The sequence below is a fragment of the Anguilla anguilla genome, chromosome 4 (genome assembly GCF_013347855.1).
Source record: "Anguilla anguilla isolate fAngAng1 chromosome 4, fAngAng1.pri, whole genome shotgun sequence".
NCBI lineage: Eukaryota > Metazoa > Chordata > Actinopteri > Anguilliformes > Anguillidae > Anguilla > Anguilla anguilla.
In genome coordinates this window covers 40400116-40420926 of record NC_049204.1, presented here as the reverse complement: position 1 = coordinate 40420926, position 20811 = coordinate 40400116, and the positions used below count along the sequence as shown (strand labels likewise).

General features: G+C 39.0%; 1 protein-coding gene across 1 annotated transcript in view; it reads right to left on the bottom strand.

The window, feature by feature from the left end:
- Positions 1 to 17399, bottom strand: part of LOC118225513 (la-related protein 4B-like) — a 56469-nt gene extending 39070 nt beyond the window's left edge. Inside the window, exon 1 of the mRNA XM_035413984.1 lies at positions 16863 to 17399. The gene's annotated coding sequence lies outside the window, so the exon portion shown is untranslated. The remainder of the gene's footprint in view (positions 1 to 16862) is intronic.
- Between the last annotated feature and the right edge of the window lie 3412 nt (positions 17400 to 20811).

The window sequence follows — 20811 nt, the reverse complement described above, 5'->3', positions numbered from 1 at the left end:
TATTAGGCTGATCAGCCCAGTAGTATGCGAGATTAGCTGCGGACAGATACACAAACAAACACACACACGACCAAACGCAATCCCCCCCCCATGTTCATGCTCTCGCCTGGCGGAGATAAAAATAATGCAAAAACATTGTCTCACAATGTGGTACAGTACCTAAATGTGTAATCATTAACTCTACAATATGTAATGTTGCGGATGGATGACATTAAAACAATATTAAGTGTTCCAGCTTTCACGTCATATGAGGAGCATGGAACACAAACACTACTGATCAACCAACGAACGCTTACGTTACAGTGTGAAATATCCTCATTATAAAATACTGCCAACCTATTTAAAGACTCAGTTTCAAAAATAACGTACATAACTGAAATATTTTGAGCAGTGTAGGGAGGTCAAACCTGTTTTGGCGATCTTTCAGAAAACATATTTTGACAGTTTATTCTTCATTCAATTTCAATTTAAGTTGCTTTATTGGCATGAAATACAAATGTAATTATTGCCAAAACATATATATATAATATGTAAAATAATAATAATATTAAAATAAAATGATAAATGTAACAATATATAACAATAACAGCATTGACAGCAACAGAAGTAAATCAATAAATATGTACATTTTTCATCTTTTGATATGAAATTAAAAATTTTTTATAATTTTTGGAAATATTTTTTTATAATTTGTAAATATTTTGTGCTGGTAAGGAGGAACTGCATCTCTGTTTCCACCTCTCCTGTCTTACAGTGACCACATATTCACTCTTCTTTTGGTACCCATGAGTTTTTGTATCTGCCCATTTCAACTACAAGCGTGTGGTCACTGAGCCTGTACTTGGTCAGGATCCGTCTCTGCTTTGTATCTCTGACAGAGAAGAGATACTCCGCCTGTGTGTATTTTCTATTTAGGGACCGATAACAATTCAGTTTATTTTGGGATTGTGTTTCTTTGTTCCAATGGTCCAGATAGGAGTTTCTGATGTGTTTTAGAATTTGGTTGACTCTAATGGGCTGTTGTGAAGCAGTGCTGGTCTGAAGCTGGTTTGCATTAGTATACGTTAGACTAGAGAGGTTCAGAACCAGCTGACTGAGGGGATATTTTTCCTGGGCTGAGCTCTTGGGCTTGGAGTGCCAAGAATTGTAAGTTTGTTGGACTCATTTTTAGATGTTCAATAAAATTTAATGCCCTTTTTTGAATTTGAATGAGAGTCGGAAATCTGCCTAATTCAGCCCTGCATGCATTGTTAGGGGCATTTCTATGTATTTGTAGTATGTTATTACATTCATAATGTCATAAAAGCTACAGTATAATCAAATAACAACATATAACTGTTGTTTCCTAGAATACAATTTTAAAAATTAGGCACTTCCCTCCTCATGTAATCACTGTTGTTGGAGGGAAACGCATCATCACCTGTGGGACTTTTAGGGTGGGGTAATCCGTTGTCCTTCAACAAAATGAACCAATATTTTGTGGTATTCATATAGCAAAACTAATATACTATACGCATTTACTGGTATGTATTGTTATGGGATGCATCATTTAATGAAGTGTACTCTCAAAACGCAATACATGTCAAACATAGCGGCCCTGTAGCTTCAAAATTCCATTGCAGTTTGGGAGTGGAATCGACCAGGCTTATGTCCCCATTTTCAGCCTAATAAAAAAAAAGCACCCATTCGTAAAACTAAAATCCTTTATACCATACTGCAGACATGATCTTGAAGAAAAAAATATATGTAAAAAATATTGTTGTTCAAACGAGTTTTCCCTGCACCTTAGCCATCATAAATAATACACAAGCAGCACGTTATAGCACACTATTAAATACTATTCTATCTGCTGGGGATTCGGAATCCAGAGACAGTGCACATCTCCTTTTCATCGTAATTACAAAAAACACCCATTCGTAAAACTCAAATGCTTTATACCACACTGTAGATAAGACCTAGGCAAAGATATATATGTAAGAAAATTATTGTTCAAAAGAGTTTTCCCGGTGACTTCGCCAACAGAAAACACATACACTGGCAACAGGTCATACTAGCTAGCTGTGGTTATAGAGACAAAGCGCAATTAAGGCCCGCCCACCCCGGAGGGGAAACAATTAATCGCTCTCCATTGACTTTGTATAGAGGGTATGCACATGACATCACAGTAAGTGGAAGTCACTGCGGTTACACCCACTTAGTGGCAGAAAGACTTCTGAGTGGCAGCGTTAGCGTTCAGCTTGAATGCCGCGAAAACACAAAAAACACACCTAAAATGGGAAAGAGCTGTTGTGTGATTGACTGTACAAATAGATTCAACAAGAAATCGGAGCTATCTTTTTACAGACTGCCAAAAGATAAAGAAAAGAGAAGCAAATGGATCGCCGCAATTCGCAGAAGCAACTGGAATCCAGGCACCGAAACGTGGATTTGCAGTTGTCATTTTGTGTCAGGTATGTTGGATTTTTGGGTAAAATCATACCTTAAGTTATGTACTGTACTGACTACTCATCAATTAAATATTTAGCATCTTTCATTTATATTCTGTGTAACTGTAAAGTTTTAGTCAGCATTTATTAAAAAACATCCATGATGATGACCCTTGTGTTCTACAAACAAAGATGGTAGTGTTAGCTAGCCAAGCATATACATGAAGGTATGAACTACTAGGGGGCTTGTGTAAAGGGGTTAACAATGGTAATTGGTACAACTGGCCTGGGGCCGTCAGCAGTCAAAATACTGTCCTCAAATTAGACAAAATGCTCAACTTTCAGAGCTGATAGGTTTTCGCATATCCAGTGCTTTTTAAGTCTTTCCAAAGCTTGATGCAAGTGCACATGTTGCACCACTATGTTGTGAAAGTATTTAAATAATTCCATGAAATCAAATACTTTGTATTTGAAAATTCAGTATTTTAAAAGTATTTTTTAAAGTATTTTAAAGTAATTGCAAATACATGCAAATTCTCCATAAATGTATTGTCAAATACATTTTGTAATTTAAATACTCAGTATTCGTAAATCCTGAATTTCAAATAATTTCTAAATAAGTATTTAAAAGTAATTAAAATACTTTAAATATGTATTTGACCCAGGTCTGCTGTCAACCGTTAGCAAGGACTGCTGATGTCACTACTATTCTCACTATGTGGGTTAGGCTCAACAAAATTAATTAAAAATAAAATATCCATTTAAGATTGTCATTATTTGGTGGTCTGGTAAATGTTAACGGGACAGCATGTATGCCTTCCGCCAACTTGCGGGATGGCAAGGAATATCCCACAGGCATAGAGCTTACATATTTTATTATCAGCAAAATTATTATTTTTTATTATTATTATTACCAACTTGCGGTTGGCTTTTACAGTTACAGATTTAAGCTATTTTCTCCCTTGTTTACATTACATTAAACAACCTTCATGTTAATTTACCTTTTCTTTCAATAAAATGGCAGAGAATCAGTGGATGATGCATCCCTTTCAGTCTGTAACACTTATTAGCACAGAAGTGACAGTCACATGCATGTTCATGTAATACGAGCCCTTGTGTCACAGAAAGACTGGGGAGAGGGCAGGAAAAGGCATCATTGCAGTCATGTTTATGACCTTTCATCTGCATAATCGTATCCACAGTGAGCGTGAGTTAAATGCCTAGTGTTTCCGGTCCATGGGCCCAAGCACACTACATTTTCAGTTCATATTATTAATGGTTGAAGTAAGTTTCCCTTTAAATGCGCAATCATTTTTCCATCAGTAGGTTTTAAATGGACTTGTTTTTTCTTTAGGCTGGATGTGCCGCATGTTAACATTACATGAACTGCATTAATGACTTGCTTCTGTGAAATATAGCTTAATACTTCCAAGACACTTAGCAGATAAAGCCAACTTACGAGCAGGTGTTAGTATCCTAAACCATTATCACAAAAACTTCTGAAAAAGAATCGTTTCCTTGTTATTAGAGCATGGTAGAACAGTTACTCATTTTCTATAAGACATTGCTGCATGTTTTGTTCAATCATCATTCAAATCATATAGTGTATTAGGGCAAAATAAGACAAAGTTGAAACTGTGGCAATAATTTCTCCGGCTGTACAGCATCAAAAACTTTGAAAGTGACCTCAGATTATGCTTATTTTAAGAACGAGACTGGAATAATTACAGTAAGCCCCCAGGTTGCGCAAGAATTACATTCCCCAGACCACTACTTAAACCAATTTATAGGGCTGTGCCCGACTCAGAATTTTCTTAGTCGAATCGTATTTGGAAGTTCAATATGACGATTCGACGATTCGTTATATATATAAAGGTCCATGAGACTTTCTGGCAAAATAGTACATTGGCATGCGTTTAAGTGCTAATTTAGACCACGTTAACATAGTCAAGTGCAACAGAGTCATATGAACATTTTTTTAGCATTTAAAATCAATAAATCCGTTAAGACAACTGCATATGATGCCAGATTTGAATTGCCGACAATGCATTAGCCTGCGTGCGGATTTGTCGGAAACATGTCGGAATAATGAGACAGTACACAGGTATTTCTGGTTAAACCTAGCTCTTATAACTTCTTTATTTTGCTTTAAACATTAAAAATGAACAAACAAAAGAAACACCTTAAATAAATTCAGGGCACTGTCCGCTTTGAAATAACTGACAGGATAGGAGCCTAGGCTACGTCTTTATTTCTCTTTAAATATAAGAAGGCTAATATAGGCCTATACATCTAAACAAACATGTAAAAGAATAAATTACCAAATGAAGCTATTTAAGATTTGAATTATTTTAGTTGAAAATAATGCGTTTGTAAATAACAGTTTAAATAAACGGTATTGTCAGCCTTGAAATAACTGATGTCTCGTCTTCAACGAGACCCTTTTTATTTCTCTTAAATACAAAAAAGTAATATATAAATCTAAATAAACGCGTAAAATAATAAATTAACAAATTAAGCAATTTAAGATTAGACTTCTTTTAGATGAAAATAAATGCAAACTGTTTAAATAAATTCACGGCATTGTCCGCTTTGAAATAATAACTGACCTCTCGTCTTCAAAAGAATATTCTATTTCTGTAGGCTATTTACCTTTAAACACAGCCTAAAAAATAACTACTAAATCTAAACAAGTGTAAGAGCCTATAGATAATCAAATTAAACACAAATTAGGAATAGCCTATAATTATTTAAGATGAGAAAGCAAACGTTTGTATTCAGGCTTTTCCTACACAACAAAACAAATAATGGGCCTATAAAATGAATGATTTAGCGGGAGTGGTCTTATTTTCCCAAGTTATGCAGTGTTCTTCAGGTTTCGGCTTCTCCCTCCAGTTTACCGCGCATGTTGTCACGTGGAATTTTTCTAGCATGCGCAGGTTGCAAGACAATAAACACTAAATTTATAATTCCCATTATTTTATTTATAATTCAATATTGTAATATAACCTCTGTCCATTTTTGTAAAATTCTATAATGATGTATTCCAGTATTGTAATGCACATTGACTGTCTAAAAAATAAATAAATAATCTCAGTCGACTGAGAGGTCTGACAGATGATTCGAATCGTCGACTTTCAGGGGGCAGCCGTACCAATTTATGTAATTTTATTAAATTAATGTACAACTAATAAACCTTACACAAAAGGAAATCATAACAGAACAATTGCAGAGGACAACACAACTGTAAAGCATGCTGTGGCAGTATCCTTTGCAGCATAGTATACTAGCGCGAGTGATCTGAATTGAAGGAGCCAACATTTCGGACCAGTTGCAACAGCTTAATGACACAGACAAACTGGCCATGATGGCTTTATAATAATCCAAATTTACAATTACAAGGACTTGGACAAATAGCTATGTAATCCATTTTCTCGCATCAGATTTAGCTAGTCATCATAATTCTGATTACTATGGGAACAAATGAGTACATCTAGCTGATTGTGTTCATATTAAATTGGAGAAGTCTGCCCTAGTCAAACTATGACTGCTTTGATGGAATTTAGAACATAGAGAATGAGTCCTGCCCGGTAAGACTAGCCAAAAAAATATATACATTTAGGTGAAAGAAATATAAATCAAAGAGTAGGCTGCAACACTACTAAACATAATTTTATTTACTGAAGCACTTGCATAATGACTGCAGCAGCATAATAAAATATTTAGTGGCACTGCACCCTTCTCTTTGATTTAGCCTAAATATAAAGATGAGAGTTTGGGAATTTTCTCTCCATGGAAGCATCTACAGCTGAGTGGCATGCAGCAAGGACTGACTTGGTTAAACCACATTGGGTGAATAAAAGCATGCCCAGCATAAGGCTTGTTATTAGCATTTGCCTTACAAATTCTGACTTTGTAACCAGTAGTTCCCTCCTCCCAGTACTATGAGATTATTACAGTCTGTACTCCAGCCTCGTGTTGAGAAATTATCCCACGGTAGTACATTTAATAATTGTTTGAATTAATCACCTAATTACTACAAGTGAAGCTTCAAAGCATGTGCACTGAGTGAAGTAAATGTGTGTCAGCAGTTTATCAGTGTTCTTCTCAAAAGTACAGAGAAACAATGCACAAAGTGAAAATGAAAAGGAAACAAAACTGTAAATCTGCAAGATCAAAACTACTTCCAGTTTATTTATTTAATGCTAAACATAAATTTAACATCACTGCAAAACTGAAATTGAGCATTCGGCTAAGGTAAGCGGAACATTGAGGACCACAGTTGAACTCATTTGTCTGTTTCAGTTCTGTGTGATGCACTTAATATACAGAACTCGGCACCATGGAAATTATTTTCAAAGGGATAGCAACCGTAGACATTCCCCTTTAGACGTCCTAACCATTTTTATCAGCAGCTGGGCCTTGAAACTGCAAGCACAAGTCCCAGGTGAGGCCATGCCCACTATAACTCTCAGCAAGTTGCCAAACCTGAATTATTTCTGTAGATAGAATTGCACAAAAATACACTGTAAGCTGTGACAGAAGCCAAAGGGGGACTGCCGTGGATCCTTTGGTACAAAAAGCCGAAGCCAAAACACATTCATGTGAACCCATTTGCCAGCTTTAAAATATTTCTGAAGTGAAATAAGACATGTGTCTGTCCTGAGTGCTGCCTTTCCACATCAGTTTACATCACTGGCAAAAGGCAGGGGAAATCCAGTGAAATCCTCTGTCACAGAACTCAACATACAAGAGCTCCCAGCATTCAAGCTACAGGTCAAGGGCAAATTCAGCTCCTCACAGCTCCTGCTGTGCATACAGGTTTTAGTTCCAGCATCAACTCTTTATTATTGTTTTTCATCATATGGTTTCACATTACTTACTTGTGTTGAAACTGCTGCAGAGGAATGTTCCCAGTGAAAAATGCAGTTTATTTTAGAAAATATGTAGACTAAATTCGCTAATGGACGTAAGTGGACCACCTAAACCAGGGAAATTGCAGAAATGAAAAACAACACACCCCTGAGCCAGACAGAACAGGCAGGGCAGTAACAAGAAGCTGGTAAAAATCAGGGGCAACATGAGGGTCGCAGCAGTTAGTTTTCCCCATAGGAAAACGAAGTCAAAACATTTGTGAACACTGTTTGTGGATACTGATTGAAGCCTCCATTCACCCCACACTGGGTGGAGCTACTCAGTGCTGTCAATCAGTGGACTTGTATGGACCAATCAAAAGACAATGTTACATAGACAAATACTACGATAGGCTTGATTGACTTTCAGCACGGCAAAGTTCAAGAAGCCTGTATCCACCACCACCAAAAAAACGAACTGAAGCCAGGCCCTTTAAAGGCCCAGGATACTGAAAGACGTAGGCTACATTCTTTGCTCATGCATTGTTTTAATATAAGCAATCAAATCAATCCGTCTTGATGGTCCCAAGTGAGGAAATTTGGTTCTCAGCCATGGTTTAAAACTTTTCCCCACTTTTTCATTTCCAAAAATAAGGAAAAAAAAACAAACAAAAAAAAACTAAAGAAAAGCCTATGCCGAAATTGACTTGCTTTCCCCCTTGGCTAAACACCAGGTTTTCAAACACTAAGATAAACAAAATATTTTCTACTTGTAATATGTAAATTATGTTCTTGCCACTTTTGTGCAGACAAGGCAACCTAAGTTAAAATGCCTAAGCATTGTCGCCTTCTCTGGATGCGGAATAAGCAACAGGCCTTTTATTACCCCCAAAAATTAAGAGGAACAAGAAAGGGGTTTTATTTCTGAATAACCACAAGCACTGCAATATTGCAATTACATAGTTGGTATTTCCAGTGTCCATTTTTGCTAGGACTCCACCAACCATCAACAAAAACAATGTTGCTTCGCTAAAAGGATGCAGTGATTTTCCTTCCTTCATCTCCCTCTCAACTGTTGCTGCTAGTGACTGTCCTGGAACTAGTATCATACCAGACATGCAGTGGATTGGTAAGTAGGCCTACCATTAGATAGTGATAAGTAAATAGCTTTCAAGCTTAGATACGTGGAATCAAAAGCATTTCTTCCTTTGGGTGTCCGGAGTTTGAGACTGCTGTTGAGTTTAATGTTAGTGTACAGTACCTCAGTGTTACAACATTATTACACAAATTATCTGTGGGTTTAACTAGTTAATGTTGCTTTCTTTGTTTTTTTTTTGTCTGGTAGTCAAATGTTTCCACACAGGACAACCTGCCCTATCCTATGGACGAGGAATGGTTTACATACGATGTTGTCTTATAGATATGAATGTTAATGAGCGCACACACGCACACCCTGTCAATATCAGCTGAACAGGTGACTATAATCTAATCTAATAGTGTTTATTACTACTTAATGGTTATAATTTTGTTAAACTTGAAAGAAATATTAAGATGAAAACCAATTCTCACTTAAGAGGAATAAAACTACAATTAGAATCCCGTTTCTTGGATGGAAAAAAATTAATTATGCTCTACACTAATTAATAGAACACAACATGTTTATAAGGGGAAAAGGTTGTTTACATTACTTCAAAACATAAGTGAAAGACTTCAAATGAAATTATTACTTAATATCATTCCCTTCCACAGGCAACTCTGTAACAGTGAGCTCTGATGCTCTGATCATGCAATAGGTTTCTGGTAATAACAGAAATCTATCTGTAGAAAAAGCCATGGCAAAATTTTAATTGCTACAGTTCCTGAAAACACGTATCAGCATGAACAAACCAGTTTAAAAAAATATATTGCTGAAAAATGAAAACAATTTCAAATTCAGGCCCATAAGCTCTTCCTTTGTCATGCTTGGTCACATTAAATGTATGCATTTATTCAGAAAGTCACCAAGAATAATCCAAACTAATTATGTAATTAGAACAAACAATTCACAAAACAGTAATATTTTCCAAACCAAATTAAGCAGGAGAGATTGATGGTTGTGTTCTTTAAATACAATGATGACTTACTACAACCCCAATTCCAAAAAAGAGTGAGCAGTACCCCAGCCCGCTATCGGCACACCTTGGAGACCGAAGTGGTGGCAGCCAAAACAGGAGAACTCAGGTGGAGACGTGAGTTTTATGAAGCTGTGGATATAGTGCAGTCAGAACTGGAGAGGAGATTCGACCAGGACAGCATGAGGATAGCGGCAAGAAGAGAGGAGACAGTAATTGATGCAGCAAAGGGCCGCACAGCAGTGGAACTTGACATACAGTCTCTTCATATTCCCAAGCAGCTGGACACAGGCCGCCTGCAGCTCCAACTCAGAATGTTCGGAGACATAACTAAAGATTCCCCACGCAGCACAGTCCCAGAAGTTGCCTCATATCTCGCCAAACTTTACCCACAAACCAGAGGTCTGTTCAGAGAAGTAGAAAACCTCATAAAGCTGTGCCTCTGTCTACCCATATCTGTTGCATCATCAGAGAGAACTTTCTCCACCCTTCGGCGCCTGAAAACATGGATGCGCAGCACAATGACCCAGAAAAGGCTGACACATCTGACCCTTATGCATGTCCACAGTGACATTCTGGACACCTTGGACGTACATGCCCTGATGAGAGACTTCATCAGCATCACCCCAGAGCGCAGAAGCACTTTTGGAGTTTTGTAAGGTAAGACCGTTTGTTAAGCTGCCACCACCATGCAGAAAAAAAGTTCTATTGTCAATGCTTTTGTGATGTAGGAATATTGAGTTGAGTGGTGTGCTTTTAAAATATCAAATTCCTTATTAGTAATAAAGCAGGAGTGTACAATAATGCAGTATTTTGAAAAATAATAACAATAGTTAAAGTAGTAATAATAATGACAAACAGTATGTCCACTCTGTGTTCTGCCTATCCTACCTTGAAAGGTTGTTTTTTTTGAAGGAGCCTGTTAGGTGTAGGCTATACCTTAGCTAAATAAAGTGTTTCTATTCTCTTCTCTTCCTTTTAGCTTGGCCCTCATCAGCACCCATCAGCAAGATAGAAAGATACCTACTTCGACACTGTTTATGTTTGCTATTTCAGCAGGTTGACACACTTCTGCCAAGCTGATAGGCACAACCACACGCTCGGAGTGGTTGTCATTCCCTACATTCACTCACAATCTCACGATGCAATTCAATTATTATTTTTTAATTATTTTTTTAATACGAATTCATATATTATTTCATTATGGCAGTCTTTCCTATTCTGTATGTTATCAGAAAATGTTCAAAAAAGGGCATTGTGTTTTAAACCTACCCCACCCCACAAACTTACTTTGATTTTATTATGTTTATGAAATACATGTTCATATGGAAATATGTTTAGACTGTTCTTTGTGAATAAAATCACATTGGTCAGTTTTGACCAGAAACACAATATATGTCATTATGTGGTAGCCTACCATTACAAAATCTGAAATGGTGGTTTCAAAACAGTATCCTGGCTTAACTGATCATATAATAATAATATAATACGAATTTTAAAGCTTATTTTTGTTCTTTTTTAAGAAGTAAATTAGGATAGTATTTCTTAATTCAGGATCTTTGTTTACGTTGGACAGAACAAGCGTGGCTGTGTTGTTGAACTTGTTGAACTTTTGACCTCTTGAACTCTCGCAAGCTTGCTGCTGTTACAGTGGACCAGTGCTAAGCTTCTGTAATTCACCCATGGTGCTACCTTTAATAATACATCCATGGGTGCTACGCACGCAGTTTAGCTAATGTTATTTACTGTTATACATGATGGCAAAACGCCCAAAATCCACGAAACATTTATTTATAAAAAACAAAACAAAAAGGTGAAACCGGGAACCCCCTGCCGGTGATGCAGTAGCAGCAGTTGTGAGTAACGTTACATCTACTTCGGTCCAAAGAATTAGCAACAATACAACGCCATCGTCGATGCTACTTCAAGCACAGAGGATAGCAGCACAGCCAACATGAGCTGTAGCCTAATGATTCTGCAGACTACAATGACAGACGCGTCTCAAACCTGGCGATCCTTCAGATTGAAAAGGCCCATATACAATCAACATCAAAAGTAATTCAAAAGTATGCAGATACCAAGAAGGAAGCTCCAGTTTACCATCTAAAGGTAGGGCTAAGGTTGATTTATTATTTTGCTTGCTTGGATGTTTTGTTATTCCTTGGCTGTGAGTTGTTTCTATTTAGTCATATTTTAGACCTGCGATAATATTGTACATGGTTGACATAGTAGCTAAGCTGAAAGTTACATGCACTGGTGCCCGCAATATTGCTGTTATTGTGCGGCCCACAGCGACGTTGTGTGTGCATTGTCATGGGTGACGACTCGACGCTATGCCAGTGTGTTCATCCTGATTATTAAAGTACATTCTTAACTATGCCGTTTTCATATTGTCATACTGTTTGGCTGACATGGGGCTGTCAAGATGTGATTTACAATGTTGTATGGAGGCTCCTACAGTACAGCCTCCGACCCTTTACTGCGCTGTTATGCTGATATTTTTCGTCGTGATGATCTGACTTCAGACTTGGCCACCCCTGACTGATTTGTCTAAAATCGCCTATGGTTACAGTCACTGTATGCAGTCAGCTGGCTATCTAGCTAATGTTGTGGTCTGGTGACAGTTTTGCACGACAAGTGGAGCAGAAAAGGAAAGTAGGCTGATACTATGGGGGGGGGGGGGGGGTCAGTCGAGTCAACAGCGCAGCACCCTGTACTCAAAACAAAACATGTTCCTGTGGCTATGGGACAGGGGCAATTTAGGACTAATTATGATGTGACCCGTTGAAATATCACGGTGATGTGATACAGGTGATGTTAAACAGGTGAGGCAATCGTGTTATAGTATATAAGGAGCCTCCATGAAAGGCCTAGCCCTTCGTGAGCAAGAATGGGTCGAGGCTCGCCAATTAGCCGTCAGCGAATCATCCAGCACTTTGAGAACAACGTTCCCCAAAGACAAATTGGTAGGATTTTGGGCATTTCACCTTCTACAGTGCACAATATAATTAAAAGATTCAAGAAATCCGGTCAAAGTACAGTGCGTAAAGGAAAAGGCCGAAAACCCCTTCTGAATAAGCGTGATCTCTGATCCCTCAGACGTCACTGTCTTAAAAGTCGTCATGCGTCTGTACTGGATATCTTGACATAACTTTGGTAAACCTTTGTCAGTCAACACCATTCGCCACTACATTTACAGATGCAAGTTAAGGCTTTATTATGCAAAGTAGAAGCCATACATCAACACTGTCCAGAAGCGCCGCCAACTTCTCTGGGCTCGGTCTCATCTGAGATGGAAAGTAGCACAGTGGAAGCGTGTTTTGTGGTCCGATGAGTCAACATTTTAAATTTTTTGTTTTAAAATGTTTTTTTGGACAAAACAACTGTCGTGTCCTCCGGGCCGAAGAGGAAAAGGACCATCCAAGCTTGTTATCAGTGTCAGGTGCAAAAGCCAGCTTCTGTCATGGTATGGGGGTGTGTCAGTGCCCATGGCATGGGTAACTTGCACATCTGTGAGGGCACCATTAATGCAGAAAGATATGGACAAATTTTGGAGCAACATATGCTGCCATCCAGACGCCGTCTTTTCCCGGGACGTCCCTGCATTTTCCAGCAGGACAATGCCAAACCACAATCTGCCCAGATTACAAGTGCATGGCTGCATAAACAGAGAGTACGGGTGCTAGATTAGCTGGATAGCCTGCAGTCCTGACTCCGATTGAGAATGTGTGGCGCATTATGAAGCGCAAAATACGGCAACAAATGCCCTGTACAATTGCGCAGCTGAAGACCTGCATAATGGAAGAATGAGGGAAAATTCCACTTGCTAATCTTAACCAACTGGTGTCTTCAGTGCCCAAACGCTTAATAAGTGTTATTAAAAGAAATGGTGATGTTGCACAATGGTAAACACTCGACTGTCCCAACTTTTTGGAGCGTGTTGCATTCATCAGATTTGAAATGAGTGTATATTTTCAAAAAACAATTAAATTCACAAGGTGAAACATCAAATGCTGTTCTGTTGTAGTGTTTTCAATATAGTACAGAGTGAATAGAATTTACATTATCACTCCTTTTTGTTTTATTAGCATTTTCCATACTGTACCAACTTTTTTGGAATTGGGGTTGTACATGAGGAAATTGCATTTGGCATGCAGACATTAGGCTGCAAACTAAAGCAAAATGTAGTTGTATCTCTGTCACTTAAAACATTAGGACTAAAGCCTCTTGACCATCTTGTTGAGATTTAAAAGTGCACCGCCAAGAATTGATGCTATTCTACCTATTAATCCAAAGAAATTTGAGGGGGACAATGTGTAGTATGTACAGGTTACAAAACAGATAAATATACTGCTACACCGTCATGACACTACCTTTTGAGTCAAGTTCATTCCCCACAAAACACAACTTAAAGGATACCACACTCCACAAGAACCGAAGAACTTGTGTGTTCAGCTTACTCCTGCACACTTGACAATCTCTCTCTAATACGAGTATGAAAGGGGGTGTACTGGCACAAGTGAGTCAGGCTGCCTGAGCAGGGAGATGAGTCTACCTCTCTTTTGGCCCTGGCAGAGTATACACACATTTACAGGCAAAGGAAACAGCCGAGGTGAAAACTAAAATTATTAAGGAGTCCACACCCTAATTTTTGCCCCAATGCCATTTTACTCCTCTTTACGACAGGTCAGAAATTGTAGCACAGTGGGTAAGGAACTGGGCTTGTAACAGAAAGGTCATAGGTCCAATTCCTGGGTAGCTATTGTACCCTTGAGCAAGGTACTTAACCTGCATTGCTTCAGTATATATCCAGCTGTATAAATGGATTCAATGTAAAATGCTATGCAAGTAGCCCTGGATAAGAGCGTCTGCTAAATGCCTGTAATGTAATGTATTGTAATGTAAGGTCCATAAGCAAAAACCCCAAGCGTGTGTGACTGAGCATTGGTATCCTATTCAACCTCATGTCATTCACATAAACTGTTCATTTTTCAAGATAAAAATATCGCTGGCTTAATTAGTGGTTGATTGAACTATGCTGCCATTTTTATGTCAGTCTCACTTAACGCGGTCTGGCATGAAATAGCGAAGCTACATTGTTCCAAAGTCATTAAATCGTGCATGAATGGCCATTAAAGTTTAAATGGTTTGGCTCTAAATTGGCCATACTAGGCTAACGTGGCCTAGTCCGTAAATAACGCCCACGAAAGTATTTTCATGACATTATTTTACATTCTTCGCCGTTTTGAAAGCAATGGGCAGCTAAACTTCCGCTTAATCTGGGAACTACTACTACCTGTGGGGGTGACTAAACTTCGTCCAAGAAAAACTGCTTTAACGCAGCGTAAAATGCTGAATTTTTATTTGCAGTTTTATACAGCAACTTAAAATAAACATTTAACTGTCAAGTGAATAATCAGAACAGTACGAAAAACTGTACATTATGAAAGGTGATTATGATTTTTTCATAAGAATTTTCACACAATAACGCCAAATCTCAAAAATCCCGTTCCCCCGTATATTGTAAATTTCAATGGCACTTGCTTTGGACAAAATGCGGTTCCCAGTTACGTAACGTAAAGTTTCCAGCATTATCAAATTGACAACCAGGTGACTGCAGCGGAGACTGAGAAGCAACAAGACACGGCTCTCTCACAAAAATCATGCAGGTCCACAGAAATACACCTGAAGTGTGCACAGGACTCTCTCGCTTTGCACATCCACTAATCTCAACAAAGATTATAACGTTTCATTCATGAGTCACGACAGGGTGATTGTTCTGCATGAAAGAGATAAACCCATCTGTAAATAAACCGGTCTCAGTGGATGATACATGACTTCTTAAAAATCATTCGTTATGGCCGCGCTGAGCAACCGATTAAGTTACGGAGTTAGAATCACATTAGATTAACAATATTGCCAAAGAACAGTTGCTCAATTTACATTTGCCAGCTTTTCTTTTTTTGCAAACATTTCGCGGGATAGCTAACTCATCACTTTTTGTTGAGTGGGGTATCCATGGTACGTGATACTTCCGAATGAACGCGTAATGGAAATATAGGTTTAAAAAATATGACCACGTCTGCAACAATATGACAAAAGACCCAAAAAAAAAGTTTCCTCGCCAGAGTCTAAATCGTAAGCGAGGATACTGCCATTACAGCCGCCGTTAATTCAGCTATCAATCCAGTTTTAGAGCATCCACCATTTGTGCCATTTCACCATGCGTTTGCTGTTTGGGTGGGCGGTCCCTGCAACAAACAGCAAGTTGCAGCAAAAGCAAGGTAGACAGCTAGTTGCTAGCTGTATGTAACATATGTAGCCCAACGTTCCGAGGTTAACTAGTATACATAACAAACGAACAGGAAATGTGTGTTACGTTGCTCCAATGAGTTTTTTCCCCCTATAAACAACTTGCTTAGCCTATAAAACATAAAACCAGTAGTCTATCCACATAGCAAGGCTACTTGCCAATTTACGGGTATGGAGTTCATTAATCTACAACCTAGCTATCATTTTAACAGAATTTCAATGACTAAGTGCACAGAAATATTCCAACAAATAGCAACCAATTGGATATTTAACTAGCTCGCTCGTTTGGTACAGTTGAACATTCAATAACTTAAAAATCCTCTGCTAATTAGCTAATAACTGAAAACATCATAAGATAGTTAACAGCATCCTGTGAAAGATGGCGACCTCCGTGATTTTGATCCCCAAGCCCCTTTGCCAATCCATACTGTAGCGACTACACAACTCCAGCCAGGCCCGGTTGGACAGCTTTTTAATGTTCAACTAGCTAGCTAATGTGCAAAAATGTCATTATTCCTTCAACGTTGTTTATGAATTTTGTTCATGTTTGCATCAACACCGCTAGACTAGTTAACGTTAGAACTATTTGGCTAGACTCACTGGATGTAAACTTTAGTTACGTAGCTAGCTTGCAAGTTAGCCTACAACATTCCACTGAAATCAGAAAGCAAGGCGACATATTCGACCGGTTTCCTCGTTTATCACAACGTTACTTCTCCAATTCCGTCAGACGCATTCACCCGTCCATGGAATACTGAAGCAGGCCATATATCATCACTACATGCTCTACAGCGTTTTAACTAGCTAGCTACAGTACATGGGTTAAGTCGACGTTCGTAATCAGATATTGCAGAAACCTTCCAAATGCAGATTCAGTAAGGTTCAACCAGGCTATCCATGATACCAACCGTATTTTCGGCGCCCAAGCTACTGCGATAGCTAGCTGGTGTTATTATAGCAAGCACTTCTGGCTAGCTAGGCTGATGCACCACACTGTCGCCTACCTGAATGTGGCTAGGCTAAGCCCTTTGGTCAAGGCGCTGTTGAAAAACACATGTCGTTCACAGTCGGCTGGCTAGCTAGGTTACCCTGTATAACGTGGTTGCTGATGGTTGAACGTTAGCACTTGCTATATATAACAAAATTAATTGGTTGCTCACCTGTCGACCGTACGGCGCTGGTGGTGACCGTTGTGGGCCGCGTCGATTTCAGACTGCACTTCAATTCAGCTGTCTAACTAGCTAGCTAGCAAAGCTACACATTTATTTGCCAATAACGTTAGCTATCGTTCAAATAACGTAAATAAACCGCAACGATGTCCTAGCCTAATATGAAGAAAGCTTCGTTATTCCTCAAACCAAATATTTCCGAGTTACGAGAATCGACCATTTATATTTGAAGTTTAAACTTAAATCTCCTGGGGATAAAATTAAAAAATCGCCTTAGCCGGTTAGCTAGCTTCCTTGCTAGGGGTCTGTTATTCTTCGAATTCTCGTTCCTCCCGTCGGATATTGATGCAGTTGGGAAGCAGAAAACGCGGATCGTCCAACTCCCTTCTCTTCTCCAGTTTCTGAATCTTGTACTTTGGCTGGTAGCAGCGGAGAGGGGATAGGCGCTCATTCAGAGTGCACCGATCATCACCGCACACTCGCACCAAGGAATCCAGGAACTCCCGCCTCCCAAAAGAGCAACCAAGCTTCTCGGTTGGTCGAAGCCGTGGATCTGGGTGTCCACTCGTGATGGAAGACGTGGGTGTAGATTGGCTGTCTGTGGGGAATTCGTCTTTCACACGGTGAGGAAACTTTTAAGTCCGAGCTTTTATTTTTCATATGAACCCAACGGACAATAATAAGTGTCCTGAATGTTTGCTACCCAGTTCGTCTCAATAATCATTATTATCTTTGAGTAAAACCAGAGGGGGGAGGGGGGAGGGGGGAGGGGGGGGGGGGGGGGGGCGTTAAAAATACTTTTCTTTTCTTTTCTTTTTTTTACTGCCATGCATGTATGATGTTGATTAAAGTCAATTAAGGCACTCACATAGAAAACTTTGTCTTTAGACAGTAAAATTGATCGCAGAATTGCTGGCAATTCATAGTGTGAAAAATGTTTTTCATGGTTGTCACTTTCTTGGTGCATCCGGGAACACTGAAATTGACCCAGGATAAAACGGTTTTCTGTTTCGTACAAACCTCTGGATTCCGTGTTTCTCCCCTCGCTTCCCCGAAAACAATAACAACAACAATAATAATCACAGATTCTTGAGAGTGGGGACAAAACGTCATACCTTGAGAAGTCTTGACAGTGCAGTCTTAGTATGGGGACGGAGACAATTTTTTTTTTTTGGCATTGCACTCCAGTACACTGGATTTGAAATGCAACCATGAAGCTGTCAGCTTCACTTTGAGAGTATTTACATCCATGTCGGGTGATTCGTGTCGGAATTTCAGCCCTTTTTATACACAGTTCCCCCATTTTATGGGACCAAAAGTAATTGGACAAATCACATAATCTTAAATAAAGATCTAATTTTTAGTCATCGGGTGATGTCTATGGTTCACAGACTTCAGGCAGATACCAAATACAAAGGATTTGCACCCGAGGACTAAAAACTTTATTTAAGATTATGTGATTTGTCCAATTACTGTTAGGGGCTTTTTGCCTTCAGTCTTGTCTTCAGCAAGTGAAACAAGTGTTCAGTTGGATTCAGGTTGCCTGATTGACTTAGCCAGTCAAGAACATTCCAATTTTTGGCCCTGAAAAAATCCTTGGTTGCTTTAGCAGTATGTTTGGGGGCCCTGTCCTTGCAAGGTGAAGCGCTGTCCAATTACTTTTTTGAGGCATTTGGTTGGAGCAGATAAGATGTTTCTGTACAAGATAATTCATCCTACTTCTGTTGTCAGCAGTCACATCATCAATAAATTCAAGTGAGGCAGTTCCAGCAGCAGCCACACATACCCAAGCCATAACACTACCTCCACCATGTTTCCCATGTGGATTGGTATGGCTGTCAATCATGAGCAGTTTCTTTCTCTCGCTACACTTTCCTCTTTCTATCATGTTGATATAGGTTAATACTCATCTAATTTGTTGCTCATTACTCACCAGTGCATTCTTGCTTAAGAATGTTATAAACAATTTATTTTGACAAACAGTGACCACACCCAATGTTTGGCTATGTTGGTGATCGATTTATTCAGATTTTTCAGTTTCATTATGACCTGCTGTACTGGAATTCACACTTCTTTGGTCCTCATGTTGAGAGACAACAGTAATAGATTCCAAAACATAAATGCCACACCTACAATAATCTCTAGACCTTTTGTTAGCTTTCTTGTGCATGAATTAATGATGCAAAGAAACACAGTTGGACCAGAAATAACTGAGCAGCCGACTGTCAAATTACTTTTGGTCCGCTAAAATGGAGGAACGATGTATAACAAGGGCTGTAATTCCTGCATGGTTCACCCATTATGGATTGGATATGGATTAAAAATCAAGCAATTCATAAGGATTAATATACTTTGCAAGTTAAATCTAAGGGAACTCTGTATATTTTAGCAATTTCAATTTAATTTGTTTAAATGTATGCTCTGTATTTGAAAACTACATTTACAGGTACCTGTCCTCAGCAAGAGGCAACAATTGTCAACTCGATCAGGTATTTATGTTGCCATATTCCTGTGTTATTTCATTGTTTTATTTGCACATAAATTTACATGTCCTTCTGAGACCCAGCAGAACTTTTTTTCTCACGTATATATAAGTGTGGTGCAGTGGGTAGCACTCGGCTTGGGGCCTTTCTGTGTGGAGTTTGTATGTTCTCCCTCCGGGTACTCCGGTTTCCTCCCACAGTCCAAATACATGCAAGTAGGCTTCCGAGATTCGAACCCCCTCTTGCTGTGAGGCGACAGTGCTACCAAATGCACCACCGTACCGCCCTGTATTTCTTGACTGAAATGAAATGCATATGGCTGGCCATGAGCAACTTTTGGTAAACATCTGCATTGAAGATTGATATTTTGAAAAGTGCAAAAGCAATGGATAATTATTAGTTAGCAATATAAGTGTAAGAAAATGCTAGTTTATGATACAAAAAGATCTGCCCCTGAGGGCAAGGCGGGATTTGATCGTCCGACATTGCACTTTGCAGTCCTTTACTTCGGCAGTGCACCACCGTCAAGTAGCTGTCTGGAAGTGTTATTTTTTTTTGGTCAAATGTGTCTGTGGTTTTAAAGAAGACGACAGGTCAGTAAGCACAGCTGAGCTCCGGTTGTATCCATATGGCCTGGCGATATTGTAGGAGGTTAAGTGAACGTGTAGATGGTATGTCATAATGGAGTGTAAATGTTCAGTGAACGGCGGGTAAATGTGGTGCAAAAGCAAGAGTTGAGAAATGAGACAATTATTATTGAGTAAATAAGCATGGTAAAGAAAATCAGTTCAAGTGGGGCTTGAACCTGTGACTCAACGATCCATAGACCATGACATTACCACTCAGCCACAAAGTGGCTAGCTGTAGTGACTGGCAATTTTCTTGGGTAAAAAGATATGTCCATTTTGCGTGTGTATGCAACATTTTGATTGGCTGGTGTACATAAAATGACCAATGGGTAGACATTCTTTGTGGGCTAGGAGCATTTCTGGCAGGAAAAAGGAGGAGAAAATGCAAAATCCCCTTAGTTTGGGGCTTTATTGTGTGGATATGTGAAGTTGTTAATGAATTCTGTCTGTTGAAATGGAGTCAGAATGTACCAAAATTAATGTTTTTAAGGGCTGAGAGTCTGTGGCTGTTGCGGTTATTTCTGTGGGGAACCCTGAAAAGTGCTGTATAGGTATGGGGCATGCCGCCCCGCCAAGGCGTAACTTGGCAGAATGGCATATCTGCCATCCCAATGGATGGATGCATGGAGGTCTGTTGCCTGTTGCCCAATCGCTACGCTGGTCAAAATAAATGAAATCTAAAGTAATTCATCCTGAAAACCTACGTATTTCATACAGTTGCAATCAAAATTATTCAACCCGTGGAAACTGTAAATATTTTTAAATGTATGCTTTTTGGGACACTTTAAACAAAAAAAACAACATGTATGTCACTTGTGTGTTCTGTTA